This window comes from Sprattus sprattus, assembly GCF_963457725.1.
Source record: "Sprattus sprattus genome assembly, chromosome: 9".
NCBI lineage: Eukaryota > Metazoa > Chordata > Actinopteri > Clupeiformes > Clupeidae > Sprattus > Sprattus sprattus.
Window position 1 is genome coordinate 22,609,709 of NC_137928.1, and position 17,902 is coordinate 22,627,610.

Genomic DNA, 17,902 nt, shown 5'->3' on the forward strand with positions numbered 1-17,902 from the left:
GCCGCTGGGAAGGCGTGTGTTATCCCAGCATGAGGTCGTTAATACACAAACAAAGAAATGTCAGGCCACAGGGGGGAGGTGTGTGCTATCTATATGTACACATGTTTAACAGGATACAAGGATACGTACAGGAACCTCAGACCCGGATCAACAGGTAATTTACTACGCATACAGTCAAGAAGTCCTGTCCTCACAGCAGTGGTGAAAGGCATCTTGCTAGCTATACGTGCTTTCATCAGTAACTGAACCTGATCCTTGGTGTTATATATGCCATAACAGAACGGCTCTAGAGAAGGCCATGTGATGGGGTGGCCTTAATTATAAGGTCTACACCAGTCTACACAGCGGTGAAGAGAGCAGGAGGAGGGTAAGCCCCAGCACCTGACTGTGCGCTCATCTGTCTGAACTCGTCCTCCAGGCTGGCCAGAGCCTGGCGGCCCTCTTCCTCCTCCTCTTCCTCGCCCTGCTCCTGCTCCACGCTCTGCACCTCCAGGATCTCCTGAGCCGCGCGAGACAGGGGACGGAAGACGGGCTGCGGAGTAGAACGAGGAGTGCTGCCGCCTGAAGGAGAGAGACAAAAAAAACAAAAAAAAAACAGATAGATATAGAAAGAAAGAGAGAGAGGAAGGGAGTGAGAGAAAGTCAGTGACAGAGGCACTTAGGTTTATAGCAACTTCTCTGAAACAGTGAGTGGTTACAGGTCAAATCAGGGAATGAGGCAGACTAGACGGAGAGCAGAGAGATGCTGTCATCTGTGTGAATGGAGTGAAAGGCAGGTGTGATGGAGAGACGGCCATGATGAGAGGAAGATGGGAGTGAGAGAAGCCCTCTTGCATCAAATTGAATGACGTGACCTTACACACTTCTGTTCAGTTTGGCACCTGCAAATAATTTTTCTCAAGGCAAGACAAAGACATTTATCAGATTTCATATACAACGGTAGCATGCTTTGTATATTTCTCAACCACTATATTAAAATTTGCAATGCTATGCAACAATTTGCCACTTTTGAGGTATGTTTTTGAACTACTTTTGGTCGTCAAATTGATTTTGATGGTATATGGTCATGTGAAGGACTGATAAAAGAATTTGTCATTATCACTAGCCGTTCAGGCTATGTTCTATGTAGTTTTGGTCGGAACATCCTTGTAAGACAAGCCTTCAGACCATATAGATAGGACATCACCAACAATATCAGCAGAAAATGCCAGTTAGCTTTTATCAATGCTAACTAGGCTGTGGATGGTGTTTGCAAGGATTTTGTAGGGAGGTAGCTCACTAGTTTTAGCTGAGACATAGACATCAAATAAAACATTTAAAAAATATGAAAGACTTTACAGCATTAGTTGTTGTACATGAGGAAAATCCTTCTGACCTGATCACAAACTATCAGCAATGGAGGAAAGAAATGAGAAGTACAAAAAGCTCTATTCTTCTGCTCTTCACAGCCTTAGCCGAAGACTTGTTTCCTTTCCAACCAACAGCACCTCAAGCACCTCAATTTCAAGTCCCAAATCCCAAGCTGTCAGTCTCCCAGATCATGCTCTTTTCTTCTCTGTTCATCATGTACTCTTTGACATATTATCATCTTTTCCCCCTGTTGGCCCCCAAGCAACTGCTAAGGTCTTTTTTTATAAGTATCCATCCCAGCACGGTGCACGTGCCACTCTCTCAAGCAACCCTGCCCTCCCATCCCATCTACCTGTCTGCTGCTAACACCACATACACACAGACACACACACACACACACAACCACCGTGTCCTCACAACGGCTGGATATGCCAGTTCAGTTTATACGGGCTCCTCTTTCAGCAGAGGTAACTCAAAGCGAAGAGGCGAGCCCCGCTATCTGGCCTCAACTTAAACGGCCAGCAAATCACAGGCTTTGACACCGCCTGCTTGAGACAGATGACACATTCAGAGGCACACTCTGGCGTCGCTGCACTCCACTGCAGCCATCTCGCCACACAGCGCTCCGCTTGTTGTAATACTAATCATTCTTTTCTTTTCTCTCTTTTCTTCCCTCTTTCTCCTTTTCTTGTTCTGCGGTCCCTGCTGAGGGCGGTAATGGGACTGAGAAGAATGGAGTTGGCGCTGGGAGAGAAGACAGAGTGAGAGGAAGCTCAGGGCTCCTATCTGGGGAGTTAATCTGCTCCAAACTGCCCCTCACATACACACACTCTATCAGCCAGGGCCCTGGGCTCAGGTCCACACTTGACTGGATGTGTGTGTGTGTGTGTGTGTGTGTGTGTGTGTGTGTGTGTGCGCGTGCGTGCGTGCGTGCGTGCGTGCGTGCGTGCGTGCGTGCGTGCGTGCGTGCGTGCGCGTGCACGCGCGTGTGATGAAGATAAGTCGCTGGGCTCCTGCGGCAGGCAGTGGCTCTGATTAAGGAGGGGACGCAGAGGAGCCTGACTCATCCCCCTCGTGCTCTCTCCTCTCTCACTCCCCCCCTCTGCGCTCAGGGCGAGAGGGCGGCCAGGTCTCCTAATTAATATAATCCAATTAGCCAATTACTTACTGCATGCATCCTGCATCAGCATCAGAGAGAGAGAGAGCGAGAGAGAGAGAGAGAGGGGGCGTGGGGGGATGCAGTGTGATCCATTTGACGGGGTGGGTGACTGTGTATCCCTCCACCTTCTCAGGCTCTGGCTGTGAGATCCAGCTCAATCAGAGGGGCCACACCGGCAGGCCACCAGGAGGCCATCTGGAAGCCACCAGAAGCCACCAGGGGCCAGGACCCAAATCCGTCCCCTGCTCCTCCAAACTGGCCCACGCCCAAGTCCTCTTGGAAGGATGGTTAATAAGAGGAAGAGAGAGGGAGGGATGAAAAGAGGGAGAGAGTGAGGGGAAGAGGGAGTGGGAAGCTGGCTATTTGATTTGCACCAGGAGAAATTAGACCTGTCATGGCATAAAGCGATTATTTCTTTCTCTCGCTCCTTCTCTTTCTCTCTCCCTCTCGCTTTTTTTGTGTCTGTTTGCAGCCACAGCAAACATTCAGCAGGCACTGTTGGCTTTGGCTACAGCACTCTCTCCCTCTCCCTCTCTCTCTCTCTCTGGTCTAATCTCTTTATGAAAGCAGCGCTCCTCTCTTGCGAGCGGGTGCCAGGAGGACAAGGTCCTTGAGCAGCCCCAGCTTTAATTACAGGGTTAAATTGAGTTCCGTGTGCGCGTGCTACACTAAATCACACCGCGGCCTACATTTCTACCGGGGAGCGGAGGGAGCGAGGGAGAGAGGGAGCGAGGGATGAAGAACGGATGGGTGCTCGGCTCTTGGCTCCTGTGCCCACCATTTGTAGCAGTGGTTATTGATGTGCATCCCTGTGGTGCGAGAAAAAATACAGCATCCTGAGTGGTGTGTGTGTGTGTTGATGTGTTTGTGTGTGTATTCATACGTGTGTTTGTGTGTGTGTGTGTGTGTGTGTGTGTGTTTGTGAGAATGCGTGCTTGTGTGTGTGTGTAAGAATGCGTGCTTGCCTGTGTGTGTATTATACAGTATGTGTGCAGTTGTGTATGTGTGTTTAAGTGTGTACGTGTACTTTCAGAGGCGCTGGGTGCACCCATCTCTTTAGCCGCTCAGAGACAGCCTGGAAGAGTTGCCTCAAATTAAAATATTAGGGTGTGATAAATCTTGATTAAGTCCTGCCAAATGTTTGCCGCGTCCTCTGAGGAAGAGCCGGCGGATGTGCATGAGGGGCACCGCAGGATAGATGAGGCTCTGGTGGTGGACATGCTCCAAGAATGAAGCCGACCAAGAGCTCTGGGCGGACAGGAGAGGAGACTGGGTACAGCTCTTACGTTTTACACCAAGAGACCTTGAGGAGACTTGGTACAGTCTTCAGTTTTACACCTGGAGACCTTGAGGAGACTGGGTATATGCCTTACAGGTCAAAGAGACCAAAGAGACCTTCACTCCCAGTCAACCTCTGTAGATCTCACACATTACACAGACAGACACACACACACACACACACACACACACACACACACACACACACACACACACACACACACACATTCAAACACACACACAGTTACCCAGCGAATCATTTGCCCAGGGAACCTACAAACCCCATGAATGAGCTACCTACCAGCTGAGTGGATCCTGTGTGTGGCTGAGGTGGGCCGACTGTGTGTGACGCGTGGGGTCTGAGTCTCCAGCACGGCCATGACCAGCTCCTCGGGTGCGCTCTCTCTCAGGCTGCTGCTGGGCCTCCAACTGGGCTGCCCTGTACAGGACACACAGACAGACAGTCAGAGAGGCTGACAGACAGGCAGGCAGGCAGGCAGGCAGACAGACAGACAGACAGACAGACAGACAGACAGACAGACAGAGAAAGAGAGAGAGAGAGAGTGGTTGATTGTTGTTTTTCTGTTTTATTTTTGTTTTTTGTTGTTGTTATATGTTTTATATGTTGCTATTAATAACACACGGTCATGCCAATGAAGCTGAAATTGAAATTTGAGAGAGAGAGATTTCATATTTTCCACCTGCCACTTATGTGCGTCATCCCCTTTATTTCAGGGAGGAACTGCAGGTAAAGCATTTAGTAAATCCCTTCCCACAGTTAAATGAAAATATTAGGAAACGCTGCATGAGCGAACTTGAGAAGAAAGCTGTTTAGTAGTTGCTGTTATACAAGTGCTAAAGAGTGCTAAATGGAACTACAGTATAGATGTCTCAGTCAGTACGTCTGCAGCCAGACTTGAAGGTGGTTATTAAAACACACGTGTACATGTTGTTTTGAATGGATTTTACACCTCACTGACTGTAATCAAAATCAATTCATAACCACCTCTAAATGCGATGCTGATACAATCGCAGTGCAACCTTCTTGTGTGTACATCTGTCTTTTTTGTTTTTAACACAGTCAAGTGTTGTCCAAGCATGATCCAATCACAGACAACACATGGCAGGTGTGAGGGGGGACAGTGAGACCAGTGAGATGTGATAGACAGAATCTTTAATCTAGTAATACTCAGTGTAGAACTGTTACTCTCAGTGTTAAACAACAACACAAATAACCATTCTACAGCAGAGGCCTTCTGGGTAGGCTTGTGTGAAGTTGGCAGCTAGTCCTAATGTGAAAGACTTTCTTACCATCTTAGGTTTCTCATTCTGCCACAAATGACTTACTGATGGGTACCTTAATCTAAAGGTGGGCAGGACAGCAATTGCAGGGGACAGACAAGAATGACAGTCTGACAGACAGGCAGTCGGGGGCCTACAGAGCGGGTACACACATACGCACACACACACACATACAGAAACACACGCACACACTCACACACACACATACAAACATGCACACACACACACACACACACACACAGGTAGTCTGACAGAGAGCGACGGGTAGAGGACAGGAGCGCAGACGGGCCGGTGGGCAGACGTCCAGACCAGACGTCCAGAAATCCAGACAGACAGACGTGCACTGCGTGATCACCCCTGAACGTTTGGAAGTGCACGTCTGCTCCTTCCTGTCTTTAAACGTCCGCTGTAATTAAGTGATTTTCCGACTGGCTGGGCTCCTCTGCCCTTGTGCCTCCTTCGATGAAGGTGTGTGTGTGGGGGGGTGTGTGGATGGATGTGGATGTGGGTGTGTGTGTGTGTGTGCCAATGTAAGAGGGGCCAGTAAAAACCTGTTGGATCATAGCAAAGAAAAAAGACAAAATGGCAGAGAGAGAGAGAGAGACAGAGAGAGAGAACGCAATGGCCCAAGAATAAATAGGAGCGACTGCAGAGGGCCGCCAAGGAGAGGTTCCCTCCGCCAGCCCTTTTCTCTTTCATTAAGTTTAGAGCAGGGAAACGATCCCGGTTGCCCAGCACCTGGTCCTAATGAAGCCAACGTCCTCCCACAGAACGCCATCATCACTCTGCCTGGTTATGAAGGACTCGCCTCTCTTCACCTCGCCTCAGCTCAACAAACACAATGTGAAAAACGGCCCGAGCCGGCCATCTCACCATGTGGGTGTAGCCTGGTAGAATGGGGTTGCAGGCACGAATACACGACGCAGGAGACAGTGGCTTCCATAAAAATAGCTATATTTATTTACAATAGGGTTATTGTAAAACCCCAAAACATTTAAACACAAACTGAACACACTCAATCCTATATTAGACAAGGTACACCTCTGAGAATTCAGGTTTTGTCTAGTACCTTGTCCAAGCTCCATCCAGCATGTTCAGACTGTCCTTCTCTCTCATGAAACAAATGAGGTGCAACTTAAGTAAGGCCACCTTGGTCCAATTAAAAGGTAATTGGACCCCTCCACAGGGGTGGGGGAATCCGGATCCAACCATTTAGGTAGGGGAGTCCAGTCCTTGTTCCCTCATGGACCACAGTGAGAAGGGGGAGGGACTTCACCTTTTCACACGCACACTGCACACACACACACAACATACACACACACCCCATGCAACACACACACACACACCTTCTACTAAGTCTTCTACTCAGACAGGCAGCCTATGGGAATAACAAAACAAACAAAGCGGGCCCAGACGTTGTGAAAGAAAGGACGGAGCTCTGTTTCTAAGAGGGTCGTGTGAAGACTGACCCGCCTCTGAAGAGCTCTCTGAGTCCCCATACAGCATGGGAACATGTCAGCTGGATGACCTTGAGACACATAGACATGCTTTTGTTTTGATTTTCCATAGAGATGGTTAACTCAAGAGCCGGCAGCAGGAGAGATTGATGACACAGACTGTGTGCAATACGGCATATCTATTCCTGAGGTAAATGAGTGTGTGGCCTGGAATCAATGGAATGGTTACAGAATGAGAAGTTCTCTTGAGAGGTCTGTGGGGAAGCATAACACGTTCTCAGCTTCTGGCTTTCTGTTTGTAACATGATGACAAACAAACAAAGGCTTGAAAAGGCTACACATCTGGATTTAATACCCATCTGGATTTAAATATGTGGATGTGGTAGTTTCACGTGTCCAAGCAGGACGTTGTCTCTCCTTTGTCACTATAGATGTACATTATATAGGCTACATTGTCTTTGCACTTGTAACATATTATTGAAACATGCCAGTAAGTTTTCAATTTGTCTGGTAAAGTTCATTCTTTCCAGGCACCATGCTGATAAGAAATAATCCCTAGTGGAAACCCTGGTGTGTGTGTGTGTGTGTGTTTGCTTATTACAGACTGTTCTGGCTCTTTAGGGAGCTGGAGTTTGAGTTGTTTTGGGCCGTGGTGTCCAAAACACTATCAAGACTTTATTCTAACCAGGTGTCATCCTTAGGACAGGTGCATCATCATTCAGCCACATGTAGAAACTGTGGGATTGTGGAGCTATGCTGCCCTCACCTCCCAACAACTGTCACCAGACTTTGTTACCATGGCAAACCACGAGCAGCCGCTCCCTACCCCCGTCCAATTCTGACACCGTCTATTCCCGTCGGTGGGTGATGACTGGTGCATTTGGCACCCGCGGTTTTGAGCGGCAGGAGAGCTGATGGCAAACACATTCACGGCTAGTCAACTAGACTCCTCGCCTCTCTGAGTGCCCGCAGAGAAATGAGGATAGAAAGAGAACGAATGCGAAGAGAATTGACCCCATTTCCTTTTCTTTTTCAAAGCCAGGAGCACACAATACCACAATACCAAAGACACACACACACACACACACACACACACACACACACACACACACACACACACACACACACACACACACACACACACACACACACACACACACACACACACACACACACACACACACACACACACACACACACACACTCAGAACACTGTATGCAACCATTCTTAACCAGCCTGCATTGTCTTTTATTTCGTGATGGTCTTCGTCTTCAGACACAAGTTTCGGTGACAGAATGCAGTCGTGCTACATCTGACAAAAAAACGGAGTGTTCCATCATACACACAAGCCTCCTCGGTAGGGAGAAATTGGCTTAGCTAACAGAACAGAAACACGGTAAGCACAAGCAGAGATCCTTATCTCCAAACATCTCTTTCTTGTATCGCGTGTCATGTTTGCTTTGGTGGTGCAATAGCGGGTAGCCCGTTCGTGGCATATCCTAATTGAAATGCATTCTTTGGCTCAGGTGGACAAACACCCAAGAACAGGCCAGAGTTATAAGGATAAAGCTGTGTGGAATAACAGCTGCTGTCATAAACAGTGTTCACAGGGGAAAAAGACTAAACAAGGTCGATCTTTCTAGAATTTAAAATGTCATATCTGCCCAGGCCCGAGGGGAAACTGTTAGTATACTGAATTATATAGCCGAGAGCTACTGAGCAAAATGAATGTGTGTGTGTGTGTGTGTGTGTGTCACCGGCACATTAACTGACCTCCGCTGTAGGGTTGTGCTGATCTCTGCGGGCTATGGAGCAGGGATGTGGGTGTGTGTGCAGGGACTGGGCCGGACCTGGGCCGTACGGAGCCCAAGTCCACACCCAGGGTCAGGAAGCCGTCCAGACCCAGGAAGCTGACTGTGTGGGTGGACTGCCTTTGGGCAAGGACCAGCAGAGCCTAAGGCAGAGAAACAGAGAGAGAGAGAGAGAGAGAGAGTGAAAGAGAGCGAGGCAGAGAGAGAGAGAGAGAGAGAGAGAGAGAGAGATTATTGGATGTGTATGGAGCTGATGCAGCAAGCACAGAAAAAAAAAAAACAATCAAGCATTTTCTTTGCAAAGCAGGAGAAACTGGGTTTGTGTGGAGGGAAATATTACAATCCTTGCATTGTGTCCTGATTGGAAAGGAAATGAGTAATATTCCATTTCTGATTGTCACAGGCCCACTATCTGCCGATGTAGTGCAAATGAGGAATATAAAAAAAAGAAATTACAAAAAAAACCTAAAAAACATACAATAATTAATCTTTAACAGCCTCCGGACGGGAGATAGCATCTGTCGCTGATCAGACAGTTAATTTCAGGTGTTTAATAAAGCCCCTTCTTGTCCTCCTTTTTGAGTCTGCCCACTGCAGCCTCAGTACAGAATGTACAATTGCAGTCCTTATCAGAGTCTTTATATTCTATATTTCTTTGTTCCTTTCAGTTCCTGTTCCACATTCCAAAAACTCCAAAACCCAAAACTTTTGGGCTCTGTATCAACAGTATCAACATATGGATATCATTACTTAGGTACCAACCAGAACCCTGCTCTCCAAACACTGGAGCACGACAGCTACAACAGATCAGTAAGTGCCTTCCAACATGACAACCAATCAGAATACAGGATACAGATAACCAATGAAGGATGAAAGGTTTCTGGAAGCGCGATATAGAGCTTTTCCTTAGTGGAAAGGATGCTTACAGCCAGAACAGGTAACGTCTTCAGATTAATGCTGAAAACATCCAGGGGTTCGATGCTGGCTTTTTGCCTGAAAAATGATTCACGATAGCAATGACACTTACTAGGCATTCTTGCCATTTACATTTTCACGTTCTTCCTTTCAATGCCACTGAAAATCCTGTCCACTGTTTCTTTTTCCCCCCTGATGATGCAGTGGTTTCTGTTGTCCCTTTGAGACACTGATCCGTTATGTTTTCCCCCTGGTTCTCCTGTGTTCTTGCAGATTGGTACACGGACACCAGCGGCATGCAGGCAGCCCCGGCTGCCTAAAAGAACCCCCCTCATTCACCGCTGTGTTAAACCCTGCTCCTCCACACTCGGCACTAACCTTAAGACAATTCACTGAGAGTGACAGCTCAACACAGACGCCCTGCAAAAACAGGAAGCTCTCCTGACAATGACTCATTCCGCACTTAATGCTAATTACTGACTACAGTGATGACACTTTCTTCATTCACATTACCACTGAACAAAAGCTTTGTTTTTAACCTGGTTGTGTATAATTATCCAAACTACTGGACATTTTACCATGCTTACATTTAAATAACCTTGTAACACTGTACACACAAAAGTTGACCTGTCATGAGAAATAGACAGATTTAGAAAGTTTTATATGTAATTGTAAATATTTTTTAAGCTTCCGCCTGTGGTTTATGGACAGAGTAGTGTGTATGTGTTTGTGTGTGAGGACCTGTGTGTCTGTGTGTGTGTATGTGTGTGTGTGTGTGTGTGTCTGTGTGAGAGAACAGGTCGTGCAGGTGTAGAGCTCTGTGCTCTGGTGCTTACTGAGGAGGGCCCTGTGAAGAGCGGTGAGTCACGCCGGTGGCCATCAGAGTCGGCGAGGCTCGGGGGAGACGGGGCCTCCTCTGCGGAGTAGCAGTGAGAGGGAGGAGAGGGGGACGGAGAGGACACATATCCTCTCATCTCCTCGTCTGAGGAGTCACTCTGGTCCATCAGCAGCCCTAAGCTGTCTTTCGAATACTCTAACTCCTCCTCCGAATCTGGGAGGGACGCACACAACACAGCACATTACGATACACATACCGTATACACAAGTGAGTAGTAGATAGGAGATAGGAGTTCACAAATGAAAGACACAAAAACACAGAAGTCCTCTCCCCCTCTGTCTGTCTCACCTCTCTCTCTCTGTCTGTCTGTCTCACTCTCTCTTTCTGTGTCTGTCTCACTCTCTCTCTCTCTCTCTCTCTCTCTCTCTCTCTCTCTCTCTCTCTCTCTCTCTCTCTCTCTCTCTCTCTCTCTCTCTCTCTCTCTCTCTCTCTCTCTCTCTCTCTTCCATCTCTACCTACTGCATTAATAATGGCCATCCAGCTCAGCTTGAAGTTTCCATCACTTCTGCCAGTCAGCACAAGCAGCTCCAAATGAGCTCTGTGTGAGCTACCTCCTGCGATGATTTAAAAGCAAAGCAAAGCATGTGCGTGTGTGAGTGTGAGTGTGTGTGTGTGTGTGTGTGTGTGTGTGTGTGTGTGTGTTTGTGTGTGTTTGTGCGTGTGTGTGTCTGAGGATGCTTATGTTTGAGTTTGAACATGTGTGTGTGAGTGTAAGTGTTGGTAGGTTTGGGAAGAGGGGTTAAAGAGAGTAGACATATGTGAGTTATGGCATATGTGTGTTCTGCAAGTTTTCATTTGTGACTTGTGTGAGAGTATATGTGTGTGTGAGTATACAGTATGTGTTTGAGTGTGTGTGTGTGTGTGTGTGTGTGTGTGTGTGTTTGTGTGTGTGTGTGTGTGTGTGTGTGCCTGAGTTTCAGTTGTTTGTACTTGTGTGTGTTTACGCTGGTGTGTGCACTAGTCCTCTCTGATCCAGTCTCCCGAGGCACCGAGTGGAAATTGGTGATTAGACTCTGGCATGGCTGTGGCAAGCGCCGGCCCTATCTCCACATGTAATTACCTCTCAGCCTGCCGTAACATTATGCCAAGTATTTATTTAAAACCCAGATCAATATATCAGGAGGAATGCTTTGCAGCGCTCGGCCCAAATTGGCTCTGACAGTGTGTTAGCAAGAGCAGTGGAAAACCCTTTTAGCCCCTCGCTATCGCTCTCATCTGGCGCTTTAAGCGGGAGAGAGGGGATATTGCGCCGGTCTCCGGCTCACGAGGGGATGAAGGCACAGCAGGCCTGAGGAACCCTGATTACCAGCCCCTTAGAAACACAGTAGAAGCGCATGGAAAGTTCTCTGACTTCTAAGAAATTGATGTGCTTAGACGTGAACACGAAAGTGTGCTGTGGTGTTGGAGTGGGGGCTCACCTGATAGTCCCTGCATCAGTGGTGTGGAGTGCAGGGCTGAAGGTGGGGTTGGTGCGATGTCAGGTCTTGGCAGAGACGGAGTCTGGGGAGAGGTTTCGTCATAGGTGGAGCGTAAGGTTGCTGGTGAGGTCTCCAGAGCAGAAGTGGGCCTAGAGGGCTGAGGAGACGCCCTGGAGCCTGGACTGAAACTGTGAGGTGGAGATGGGGCGTAGAGAGGCTTCAGTGACAGAGGGTCTGAGGGCGAGGGGGTTTGGATGGGCCCACATGAAGAAGGGTGAGGGGGTGAGGGGCTCACACTGGCTTTAGGGGAGCAGAGTCCTCGTGGGGATGGTGTTGGCCTGCTTCTTGGGGATGGAGTTTTGGAGAGAGACTCTTGCATTCTGGACTTTGAAGGCGTCCCGGCTTCTGTTGGTGATATCTTTGTCCTCTCTGTCTTTGGGCTGGAAGACACTCTGCTTCTTTGGGACTTTGCTTGAGGCTGGCCCAATGATGTGTGCACAGACGGTGGTCGGGGAGAGAGCTGGGTTGTTGTGGGGGAGCGGACTGGACGCAGAGTGGTTCTCTGAGTTGGTTTCAGAGGCGGCCTTGGGCGCTTTTCTGATGGGGTGGATGTCAGGTTTCCAGGGGAGAAGCGTGGCTCGTGCGACTCGGACGGCCGAGGTGCTGAACTCGGAGCTGGAGATTGAGCGCCCACGTCTCTCCTCTCCTCGCTCTTCCTCCTCTCGCTCAGACTCTCTCTACCTCCATCCGACCTTTTTCGACAAACAGAAACAAAACAACCATCCTCATTTAGCACCTGGCACCTTAGACAAACCCCAACCGAGATATAAAAGCGTATTTTTCTCTTGTCAAATCTGCCACCGGATCCGTGACAACTCTCAACACTCACAACTCGGCGGGTGCCATTAAAAACAGGAAACAGCACACGCGGAGGCAGCGCACACACGCTGCACAAACGTCGCCGTTGTTGTGCTCTTTTCAAAGGCCCTGGCATCCGTCTCATCTCCTACTGCTTACTTTGTGTTAGCTCCGTGGCGCTCCACTCCAAAGGAAGAGGTACCCACAGCGCCGTCGACTGTCTGCAATTATGACAGATATGAAGAGTGAGACGCATCAGACACACGTGGGAGAGAGAGCGACTGATGAAGAGAAGCAGAAAAAGTCAGAAAGACTGTCGCTAGCACCACAAAAAAACATTAAATTAACATTAAAGTGAAATATGATTGGAATCAGGTCACAGTTCACACGAATGTTACTGAGCAGGTACGTATAGTGATCGTGTTCATAGAGTTGCTTAATCAAAGTGTTCTGATAAGGTGGACTAGGTTACAGTACTGGATTACCTGGTCCAACTCGATGATGCTCAGCGTGGGCTCAGTGGAGGAGCGGAGCTCTCTGCTGCCCCCTGGAGGTGGGACAGCAAACAGGGAGGCGAGGTACCGGCGCAGCTCCTTCTCTTCCTCTGCAACACAGCCAAGATGGCACACCATTGATTCCACCCTTCACTCAGCACGCTCTATCTGACGCTATTGGCTGTAGCTCGATCAGGAACGCAGATACATCTGCCACTAGTACAAGTGCTGAGTGTAGGAGAATATACAGTATTGTCATCCCTCAAGTAAAGGGTTTTACTGCGGAGTAAAGTCATTAACTTAACAAGTGAAACTTCATTAATTTCTCTGTTCGGTGTTTTTTTGCTTCAGTGCTTTGGCACAGCCCGGGGTGAAATCCATCACTGCTGTCAAAACAAATGAAAAATTGGGGCCCTTGTCGAAACCTTTTGGGGTGCTGGACGGGTTTTGATGGAAGGCGAGGTTCACCTCGTCCATACAGCAGCCAGCTTAGATGAGCCGTCAGTCTGTAACGGCAACCGGGGGCTTGAACCCGAGCCTCTGTCGGACAGATCAAACGCCCCTCGCCAACAACACATGGTCAGCGGGAGGTCTGGCAGCAGGGCGTTGGAGGAGGAGGAAGAAAAGTGCCCAGCTGAAAAAGGGCAGGTCAGGCAAGGGTAGAAGGGCAGTCAGCTCCAGCAGTGCGGCCAGTCAGCACACATCTGATGGAGCTCTGGACGGATGGGTTCCACTCTGGCCTTCCTGCCTCTATATCACTCTTGCTGTCTCTCACTTACTCTCTCTCCCTGCCTCCTCTTCCCTTTTCTCTCCCGGTACCTCTCTCTCTCTCTCTCTCTCTCTCTCTCTCTCTCTCTCTCTCTCTCTCTCTCTCTCTCTCTCCCCTTCTCCTCCCTCCTCTCCTGTCACATAGCTCTCAGTCACCCCATCGGGGCTGCAGCGGGCCCTTCCACTGTAATAAGCGGCCAATGATTGCCCTTCAGTGTGGGAGTGATGGATTGGCACAGGCGCGCAGGGGAAGTGGAGCTGACTGATACGGGTGGGGGGCATTTCTTAAGCCTCCCTCAATGAAACAACGGAAGGTGTGTGTGTTTGTGTGTGTGTGTGTGTTGTTGTTGTTCTGTACTTGTGGACTGTGACAGTGACACTCGATACATGATGACAGTAACACTCAATACATGCTTGCATGTCAATCCTGTGAGCCATGTGTGTGTATCTGTATGTGATGATGTCACTGCGTGCTTGTGTGTGTCTGTGTGTGTATGTGGAGTGCGGGGGTGTGTGGCCGAGTGTGTATCCGCATCTGTGTTCATTTCTATGTGTGCTAGGTGTGTGTGTGTGTGTGTGTGTGTGTGTGTGTGTGTGTGTGTGTGTGTGTGTGTGTGTGTGTGTGTGTGTGTGTGTGTGTGTGTGCGTGCGTGCGTGTCTCAGATAAGACAGAACACCTGTCAGGCTGTGGCTCTCCCCATCAGTCTCTGTGCTTGAGAGTGTCGGGGGCTCCAGAGTGGAAGCTTCGCTGGAGAGCGCTCGATATTCTTCGATTGGCGTTCTGGAAAAAAAGAGAAAAAAAACAGAGAGAGGTACACAGAGATACAGAGAGAGAGGAAGAGAAAGAGAGAGAGAGAATGCTCAGTAAATCACGCTCTCAAAATAATTACACTCTAAACCAAGAGGTTAGGGAGTTACAAAACTTTCTAACACTTTACTATAACTGCTCGCAGCATTTAAATACAGAAGCTGTCATTACACCTTTAACTAAACGCAACTCAACTGCAGCAACTATTAAAGACAACAGCAGTGCAGAGTATACACCCAGAGCCCAGGGAAGAGTATATACCCAGAGCCCAGGGAGGAGTATATACCCAGAGCCCAGGGAGGAGTATATACCCAGAGCCCAGGGAGGAGCCAGGGAGGAGTATATACCCAGAGCTGATGATATACATACTGATGAAGGCATTCTCCACACAGGCCTCCTAAATGTGGCATCCACTCGTCAGTCCTGAGTCAGGTGAGGGGGACAGAGCTTTAGGACAGTGTTTGTGTCCACCTAAGATCTCTGATAGGAGTGAACGCCCCTTGAGTTCCATGGTTCCCAAGTAAGCTATGGCAGAGTCTTTGGTCCTCCTCTCCAGCTCCCAGTGAGCGCAAGAGAGCACACTCAGCAGCCTCCCCTCCCCCCCCCCTCTCACTGCTGCTACTGCTGCATCAGTAGCACCACAATCAGCATGTGTGGGTGTGTGTGTGTGTGTGTGAGTGAGTGTGTGTATGTGTGTGGGTTGTGTGTGTGTGTGTTTGTGTGTGTGTGTGTGTGTGTGTGTGTGTGTGTGTGTGTGTGTGTGTGTGTGTGTGTGTGTGTGTGTGTGTGTGTGTGAGAGTTTGAGTGAAAGTGTGTGTGTGTGTAGGGGGGAGTGTAGGTGTGTGTGGGTATGTGTGTGCCTAGGTGTGTGTAGCTCTCCTCCGGCTCGGCACACTCCCCACATTATCCTCCACAAAGCGCCTGCTCGGCTCCATGGCCTCCTCGCAAAACACACACCATTTTAATGGGTTTACATCTGAGCCCCTCTTCAATAGGTGACCTAAATACCATGGCAACCATACAAGTTATGCAACCGCAGCCCCGGCTCCCATTTCACACGCTGTATTTTAGTTGCACAAAAGAGGCGATACCATAGCACCGCGGCATGAATGCGGGTGTAAAGTGACGCGTGCGTCGGCTAATGCTTGGGCCAAATTGCCCTCTGTTCTGAGCAGCACGCATCACTTTCATACCTGGGCTTTATGAAAAAAATCACTCTCTGGAAAAACTCTGAAAAAGTCCAGATATGTCAAAAGAGAGGCCTAAATGTTTCTTTAGAATACTTCTATATTCTAAAAGTCCTTGCTTTACCTTTTGATGCCTAAAGCTGCTCACGTATAAAGACATGTTTTTGCAAATGCACAATTTAGGATGGTGCACCTGTGAGTGTGCACGTCACATAAATAAGAGCAGTAGCTACATTAGGTAGAACATAAACTGCTACCGTCACTTACTCCGACTTCAGCGCACAACACTAATCCTCTAGCCATAATTAACCCTGCGCTGCATTTCACACTGTTCCAAGTTTAGTGTGGACCCAACGGCCCTCAAGGATGTGATTAGCAGCTGAATAGGGTATGTAAACCTCAGCTTTCATCAGCACCATTGTTCTCCTATAGGGTGGTGGTGGTGGTGATGGTGGTGGTGGTGGTGGGAGGTGTGGCTCACCGGCGATGTTTTTTGATCAGGAGTTTCTCCATGTAGCACAGGCCCTGCTGCCTGAACTCCACATGAACGGGCTGGGAGGTCTTTGGCTGAAGGTCTGCCTGAGTCCCCATGGCCTCCACAGAGACTTAAAGAGAGAGAGAGAGGAGGAAGAAGTGTGTGTGTGAGAGAGAGAGAGAGAAAGAGAGAGAGAGTGAGAGTGGGAGAGACAGAGACAGACAGAGTCGTCTGGTGTCAAGTTTTGTGTTCATTTCCCGGAGAAAGTGACAGAAAATGAAATGACTTGAATAATGCTATTGGCCTAAATTATGTCATGTAAAAGGATGACTGAACACATGGCAGCATGCATAACATAACACACAAACTTGTAGCAAAACAAATAGCACAACAGTTATGAATGGGGGAATAAAGAGAGAAAAATGCGACAAAAACGCACACAAACCTATCCACACCTGCACCTCCTTATTCAGAGAGCATAAGTTGTGTGCGCTTGTAGGACAGACAGACCTGTTTGTGCAACATACCAGATTATTATTGAAAAATTTGTACGGGGTGTGTGTGTTTGTGTGTGTGTTTGGCCCTGAGGCTACGCATGAACTCACTAATTATTTGCTTTGACAGATTTCATTATGGCACAGCTACCTGCGGCTAGCAGCTCTGAAATGGGGAAGGGGGCAGGAAACTGAGTCTGACAAAGAAATATGGCGGAGAGCAAGGCAGCAAACACAACACAAATACAAATGAGACTGGGGTTGGAGAGCACTAGCTCATAACACACAGGATGGAAGCAATGGTGAGAGAGAAAACGTGTGAGTGAGAGTGAGAGTGAGAATCAACCTAAATATCTGTCAATCAAACAAGGTTTTCCTCGTTCCTGCACTACACTGTGTCTGGGCACTGTTTGGCAGAGGTATGAGAGCACCAATTAAGGGAATCTGACCTTGATTTGAGGGAAAGACCAGGAGTGAGAGAGAGAGAGAGAGAGAGAGAGAGAGAGAGAGAAAGAGAGAGAGAGAGAGAAAACCTACATGCCAAAAGTTGGAGAAAAGAAGATAAATATACACAAACAGGGAACTGTTTCTGCAAACAGTCTGCAAGGCATAGACCTCTGCACACCTCTCTGGAGAGAGAAGTCATACTGCACCGTACTAATGTAACCTCCTAACAAATAGTTCTCAAAACACTCATGTTCACTCTCTTTACTTTGTGCACTTGAATTACCTCGGTGTATGACATGTCCTTTTCAAACAAACTTGTCTTCAATTAAGTAAGTATATTTGGAATTCTAAAACTGATTGTTCAAATCATTGATTGTGATTGGCTAAAAGCCGTTGTAAAACCCAGCATAACCTTACAATTTGACCTGATTACATTCCATATTACTGCGCAGCGAATGGCAATGCATTCATATAGCGCATTTCATACCCAGTGTTTCATCTGGCTGTTGCATTGCTTCAAGGGTTGCGTGGCAACGATTTATTTAGGAACTATAATTTTTAGTGGCGGAAGAATGACGGTTTATCATTAAACTATTGTTTCTTAAATTGAATTGTCTTTATTTATGAAACCAATCAAATATTTGTAGTAACAGTTTTAGAAAAGCAATAAGCCCCGCGAGTCAGTGGTTTGCGCTGATTTTAGAACAGGTATGAGGGTTTAACGGCACTCCGCTTCGCGTCGTGCCTAACAACTCCCCTTACCTGTTCTAAAATCAGCGCAA